Source organism: Anopheles marshallii, assembly GCF_943734725.1.
Source record: "Anopheles marshallii chromosome X unlocalized genomic scaffold, idAnoMarsDA_429_01 X_unloc_21, whole genome shotgun sequence".
NCBI lineage: Eukaryota > Metazoa > Arthropoda > Insecta > Diptera > Culicidae > Anopheles > Anopheles marshallii.
In genome coordinates this window covers 12,501-20,000 of record NW_026525791.1, presented here as the reverse complement: position 1 = coordinate 20,000, position 7,500 = coordinate 12,501, and the positions used below count along the sequence as shown (strand labels likewise).

The 7,500-nt window shown below is 47.5% G+C and overlaps 1 pseudogene; it reads left to right on the top strand.

The window, feature by feature from the left end:
• LOC128717147 (large subunit ribosomal RNA) overlaps window positions 1-2,844 on the top strand; it is a 7,103-nt pseudogene extending 4,259 nt beyond the window's left edge.
• The last annotated feature ends 4,656 nt before the right edge of the window (window positions 2,845-7,500 follow it).

Sequence of the window (7,500 nt, the reverse complement as noted above, 5' to 3'; positions counted from 1 at the left end):
TGAATGTTTGGATCGCCGTCGCCACGTCCGTCGCCGTCGCTAGAGGGTCCACCTCTTCCAGGCGGACCTCTACCATTTCCGTCACCAGGCGGGCGGTGGCCGGAGCTGCAGCCTGTGCGCAGACCTCCTGCACACGTTGAAAAATTGCTTCCGAATTAGCACCGTCCTCTACGTTCATAACCAGCCGATCCCGCGTCGTTCGCCGTCCCACACCGAGCTTCGCCTGGTGTTCGGCCAACGACGGTGCGCCGCGGACTAGCTGGTAAACGTCTGTCCACGTTTGACCGTCTCCTGGGGTCACCTCTATAGCGTCCGGCTTCTTTTTCGTCGACTGTTTGCGTGGCGCAAGTTGCGGGCGTGGCTTTTCCAATTGATGCTGTTGTTGCTGCTGCGGCTTCGGTGGTGCCTTGCGGGGTCCCACCACCGTCCATGCGCCACCCTGCGTCGCCTGTGTACCAGATGCCTCGGCAGCCACATTGGCATAGGATGGCCGCTGCTGCTGCTGTTGTTGTTGCTGTTGCAGCGGTTGCTGCTGAGCAGGGCCACGCGTTGGCCCCTGCGTCTGTTGTGGCCGTTGCTGTTGTTCCTGCAACCGTTGGGGCTGCTGCTTCATCAAAGAAGACGACTGCTCCTGCAGCTGCGATTGCAGTGCCTGATTGCCGCCACAACCAAGCATCTGCGCCAACAGCTCCTGGTGGCTTGCCATCTCCTTTTCTAGCTCCTTGCGGAGACGTTGAGTCTCCTCTTGCCACTGGCGAGCCTGTTGCTTGTTCCATTGCAGCTCTTCATTAAACCGCTGCTGAGCCAGCTTTAGTTCCTCCCGGGCCAGCTTTCGTTCCTCGCGGGCCATGTTGTCATTGGCCTCCGCCCGCTGTCGCAGCATCACAAGCTCTTGCTGCAGCTCTTTACACATGGTTCGAAGCTGCTCGTTTACGAGGGTCGTTTCTTCGATCACCTTCCGCAGTTCGACCATGTCATTGTTCGTCGACTTCGTGGCCTTCACCGAAGCTCTTGTCAGCATGACCTTCGGCTCTACAGCCGGAAGAGACCGCCCCGGCCTTTCCTCCGTCGATTCCGCCCTTAGGCGCGATGTTCGAGTTGTCGCCATTTTAGAGACCCATGCAGGCCTTAGTGGTCAGGGGGGGTGTTTCCCTGCTTGCAGACGCCTTCCCGTATTTTTCGCAGTCGTTCCCGATTTTTTTCCCCGCGATTTCCAGTAAAAGTCGGGAAATCGAGCAGTTTCGAGCAGTTTCGAGCTCGACAAAAACTGTCCAAATCGAGCAGATTCGAGCTGTCGATGACCCCCCCAGCTTACCAGAATTTTCTGCGTCTTTTTAAGTTTCGAGCAGTTTTTCGAGCAGAAACCGTCAATTTGAAAATTTGTCTGCGGGGGACTGCTCACCTTCGAAAATTCGTCAGCGGGGTCATGTGTGTCACTCGGGTGTCACCAAAAAATGTCAAAAAATTTTTCGCGTTTTTCACTGTTTTTTCGCTTGGATCTTATTAAACAGGTTAAAACAATCACAACGGTGAAAACCGCACACGAATCCGATAAAAACTCGCAAAGTTATTAACGATTTTCTAATAAATACCGTTGCTCGAAACCACGTGCTCCGGCGGTAGCACCCCTTGCACTTTTTTGCCACGATGTTTTTCGTCAATTTTCGTCCGATTTCCGTCCGGTTTTTTGCGTTAGCACGATCACGGGCACAAAAACTACCGTTTCCGTCCACTTCCGGCCCGATTGGACCGGATTTTTACGCAAACTCACGATACACACACACTGTTGTTGTTGTTGTTGTTGTATTTCTTTGCGCAAATTTGCCACTCCGTATTTCGGGCCGAATTTCACCGGCAAACACTGTCTATCACTCTTAATCGCTTAAATGGCGTCCAATCTCGCTTTTTCACCGAAAACCGCACCGAAAAAGGTCTATTTTGCCCGTTTTTATAGCGGAAATAGTTCCCCATACAAAATGTATGGGGAATGTTTTTTTGCTTATTTTCCGTATTATCGCACCGATTTTCACGCGGTTTTCACTCGATTCACTTAAAACTTGCACTTAACAACGGATTATAACTAAAATCCAGTCTCTCTAAACGATTTTTGCACACAAATTTTCCTTCTCACTGCGGAGCAAAACACGCCATGTCCAAACAGCTCGACTGCTCGAATGTCACCACACAGGGATAACTGGCTTGTGGCCGCCAAGCGTTCATAGCGACGTGGCTTATTGATCCTTCGATGTCGGCTCTTCCTATCATTGTGAAGCAAAATTCACCAAGCGTAGGATTGTTCACCCTTTCAAGGGAACGTGAGCTGGGTTTAGACCGTCGTGAGACAGGTTAGTTTTACCCTACTGGTGTGTGCTGTATGCTGCTATCTTAACGGAATTCCTGTGCAGTACGAGAGGAACCACAGGTACGGACCACTGGCTCAATACTAGTTCGACCGGACTTTGGTATGACGCTACGTCCGCTGGATTATGCCTGAACGCCTCTAAGGTCGTATCCAATCCGAGCTGATAGCGCATCATAAACCCATTAGGTGATCGGAAGCTAGCGGGCTTAACAACCCTCTGAGATCCGTCGGTGCTGCCCCGTGCACACTGCCGTCTCATCCCCGCTATAGCACTAGACTGAGCCGCAACGGGCGGGTGTACGCTGCACGTGGAAGTACCTTATCACAGGGAACCCTGGTGGCTGTGCGCCCGTCGACCGTGGATACAACTAGTTTCGACACCTTCGACCGCCCGCAAACGACGGGACTACAGGCTGGGAGCTGCGAGTTGTAGAGATGCGTTCGCATCGATCCTCTCAGGCGACCCATGCTTGGTGGTGAAGTGGTTAGTTCGTGGAGTATAGGCTTGCTGCACTCGACAAGAGTGCTGCTTGCAAGGCTGTGGTGGTACGTATGGTAGTTGATGAGCATAGGCTTGCTGCACTCGACAAGAGTGCTGCTTGCAAGCCTATGGTGGTACGTGTACGGTAGTTGATGTGAGCATAGGCTTGCTGCACTCGACAAGAGTGCTGCTTGCAAGCCTATGGGTGGTGTGGTGTGTGGTGCATGATTAGCCTTTCAAGGAAGATGTGTCCTTGGGGCTAATCGGTTATTTTTATAAGTCCGGGAAACCTTTCTCGTCGGGATTCTTATCCTAAGCAACCACGAAAGCTTCCAAGAGTTGAAACATTGCCTATCAAGTAGGCCGTACCAGCCCATAGCAACCCAACCAAGATACTCTAACAGGCCAAGATTGGTTGGAGACTTCAAAATTTGGCTAAGTCCATGGCCACCATAAGCCATTTCTATCAAGAAGGCCATGGACAGTGCTTAGCAACCACGAAAGGTTCCAAGAGTTGAAACATTGCCTATCAAGTAGGCCGTACCAGCCCATAGCAAACCAACCAAGATAATCTAACAGGCCAAGATTGGTTGGAGACTTCAAAATTTTGCTAAGTCCATGGCCACCATAAGCCATTTCTATCAAGAAGGCCATGGACAGTGCTTAGCAACCACGAAAGCTTCCAAGAGTTGAAACATTGCCTATCAAGTAGGCCGTACCAGCCCATAGCAACCCAACCAAGATACTCTAACAGGCCAAGATTGGTTGGAGACTTCAAAATGTTGCTAAGTCCATGGCCACCATAAGCCATTTCTATCAAGAAGGCCATGGACAGTGCTTAGCAACCACGAAAGCTTCCAAGAGTTGAAACATTGCCTATCAAGTAGGCCGTACCAGCCCATAGCAACCCAACCAAGATACTCTAACAGGCCAAGATTGGTTGGAGAATTCAAAATTTTGCTAAGTCCATGGCCACCATAAGCCATTTCTATCAAGAAGGCCATGGACAGTGCTTAGCAACCACGAAAGCTTCCAAGAGTTGAAACATTGCCTATCAAGTAGGCCGTACCAGCCCATAGCAACCCAACCAAGATACTCTAACAGGCCAAGATTGGTTGGAGAATTCAAAATTTTGCTAAGTCCATGGCCACCATAAGCCATTTCTATCAAGAAGGCCACGAACAGTGCTTAGCAACCACGAGAGCTTCCAAGAGTTGAAACATTGCCTATCAAGTAGGCCGTACCGGCCCATAGCAACCCAACCAAGATACTCTAACAGGCCAAGATTGGTTGGAGATTTCAAAATTTTGCTAAGTCCATGGCCACCATAAGCCATTTCTATCAAGAAGGCCACGAACTGTGCTTAGCAACCACGAAAGCTTCCAAGAGTTGAAACATTGCCTATCAAGTAGGCCGTACCAGCCCATAGCAACCCAACCAAGATAATCTAACAGGCCAAGATTGGTTGGAGATTTCAAAATTTGGCTAAGTCCAGATTTTTTTACCCTTCGGGAAAACAACCCTAGTTCACCAAGTTGAACGCGAAAAACTGTCCATAGGATACGCACAAAACGTTTATTGAGTTGGTCACCATATGTGGAAATTATGGTGAAAATAAGCCAAGTTCCGGAGTTTTTAACTCACACGAAACCACGAAAAACTTTCATTAGGAAAACTTGGTTGGAGCACCCTACTGCAGAACACACCGACATGGACGAAAGGGTTGACTGGCTAAGAGAAAAAATTTTTGCGGGACCACTCAAAACATCATAGTTAGACCTAGCAAATGATGAAAAGTGAAACCCGCGATCGATTGGAGAAACCTTATTTTACACTGAAAAATTCCACATAAGCAAAATTTGTATGGAGCACCCTACTGCAGAGCACACCGACAGGGCCGGGAAGGAAGGCCCGGTCCAAGAAAAAATTTTTGCGGGACCACTCAAAACATCATAGTTAGACCTAGCAAATGATGAAAAGTGAAACCCGCGATCGATTGGAGAAACCTTATTTTACACTGAAAAATTCCACATAAGCAAAATTTGTATGGAGCACCCTACTGCAGAGCACACCGACAGGGCCGGGAAGGAAGGCCCGGTCCAAGAAAAAATTTTTGCGGGACCACTCAAAACATCATAGTTAGACCTAGCAAATGATGAAAAGTGAAACCCGCGATCGATTGGAGAAACCTTATTTTACACTGAAAAATTCCACATAAGCAAAATTTGTATGGAGCACCCTACTGCAGAGCACACCGACAGGGCCGGGAAGGAAGGCCCGGTCCAAGAAAAAATTTTTGCGGGACCACTCAAAACATCATAGTTAGACCTAGCAAATGATGAAAAGTGAAACCCGCGATCGATTGGAGAAACCTTATTTTACACTGAAAAATTCCACATAAGGAAAATTTGTATGGAGCACCCTACTGCAGAGCACACCGACAGGGCCGGGAAGGAAGGCCCGGTCCAAGAAAAAATTTTTGCGGGACCACTCAAAACATCATAGTTAGACCTAGCAAATGATGAAAAGTGAAACCCGCGATCGATTGGAGAAACCTTATTTTACACTGAAAAATTCCACATAAGGAAAATTTGTATGGAGCACCCTACTGCAGAGCACACCGACAGGGCCGGGAAGGAAGGCCCGGTCCAAGAAAAAATTTTTGCGGGACCACTCAAAACATCATAGTTAGACCTAGCAAATGATGAAAAGTGAAACCCGCGATCGATTGGAGAAACCTTATTTTACACTGAAAAATTCCACATAAGGAAAATTTGTATGGAGCACCCTACTGCAGAACACACCGACATGGACGAAAGGGTCGACTGGCCAAGAGAAAAAATTTTTGCGGGACCACTCAAAACATCATAGTTAGACCTAGCAAATGATGAAAAGTGAAACCCGCGATCGATTGGAGAAACCTTATTTTACACTGAAAATTCCACATAAGGAAAATTTGTATGGAGCACCCTGCTGTGGTCACCATCGGTCGAGTTGGTCGAGACGGGCAAAAAATTTTTTTTTCCATATCGTCTCAAAACATGATTTATGGACCTTGTAAATGTTGAAAAGTGAAACGAAATCACTTTTGGAGCGATGAAAATTTTGTATGGGAGGTCCCTACCCGGAACAAATTTTACTAGTAAAGTCATGATTCCGCGACGAGAAATTTGAAAATGGTCAAATATGGTTAAGATGTCATGTTCATTCCCTACTATGGGGGACCAGGTCGTCACGAAAAAATTTTTTTCTCGACCTGGTCAAATGTGGTTCTGCGACGGAGGTTAAACTAATAATGCATAATTTGGGCCAAAAACCCCCCTCTGTCAGATATTGTACCCGTTCAAGAGCAATAGCAGACCACATAAGTTGAGCTTTGAGGTATCTGAAAGTTGAATATAGAGCGAGGTTCTAAGCGAAGGGATAGCTTAACGTTGAGCATTGAACGCAAAAAAGCTTAGAGATAAGCTTAAGATACAAGGGTTGTGGTGCATGAGGCCGCTTAACGTTGAGCTTTGAACGCACATGGCTAGAACTAAGCTAAGAGATACCTATAGTGGTGCATGGAACTGCTCACAAGTTGAGCTTCGAGAAGTCCAAAGGCAAAATGTAGAGCGAGGTTCTAAGCGAAGGGATAGCTTAACGTTGAGCATTGAACGCAAAAAAGCTTAGAGATAAGCTTAAGATACAAGGGTTGTGGTGCATGAGGCCGCTTAACGTTGAGCTTTGAACGCACATGGCTAGAACTAAGCTAAGAGATACCTATAGTGGTGCATGGAACTGCTCACAAGTTGAGCTTCGAGAAGTCCAAAGGCAAAATGTAGAGCGAGGTTCTAAGCGAAGGGATAGCTTAACGTTGAGCATTGAACGCAAAAAAGCTTAGAGATAAGCTTAAGATACAAGGGTTGTGGTGCATGAGGCCGCTTAACGTTGAGCTTTGAACGCAAATGGCTAGAACTAAGCTAAGAGATACGGGTAGTGGTGCATGGAACTGCTCACAAGTTGAGCTTCGAGAAGTCCAAAGGCAAAATATAGAGAGAGGTCCTAGCAGCCTAAAAAACTTCTAGGGCCGACAGCTCACAAGTTGAGTTTCGAACGCAATTAGGCTACCCTGGTAGCCTTGATTTGAAAGCATTAAGGCAATGATATGGTAGAATGCCCGATCTTAAACCTATTGACAGAGAATGTGTACGAGTAAGCATAGATGTGGAGGAGCACATACCCTAAACAGTCCCGAAAGATGGTTAGCTAAGTGATGCATCACAAATGGACTTGGCGCACCAAGTTCACACTGAAACACACACGATCGCGTATATTAAAACCTGTTGTGTGGTGCATCACTAATAAAGTTTGGTGCGTCAAACGAACATGAGAGTTGAGCATATTGGGTATGTGTGATAACACACTTTGCACGACAATCGAGAAACCGCATAAGCTCAGTATAACACAGCAGGGGAAGATTGATGAAAACCAGAGCTAATACATGCAACAGGCCGGGAATGCTGCTTCTGAAGGTGGTAGGACCGGTGCACTTATTAGTTAAACCAATCGGCCGATTGAGTTGAAGTCTGGTACCGATCTTTCACTTGACTGTGCCCCATCAACTATTGATGGTAGTGTAGAGGACTACCATGGTTGTGACGGGAAGCGGGAATCA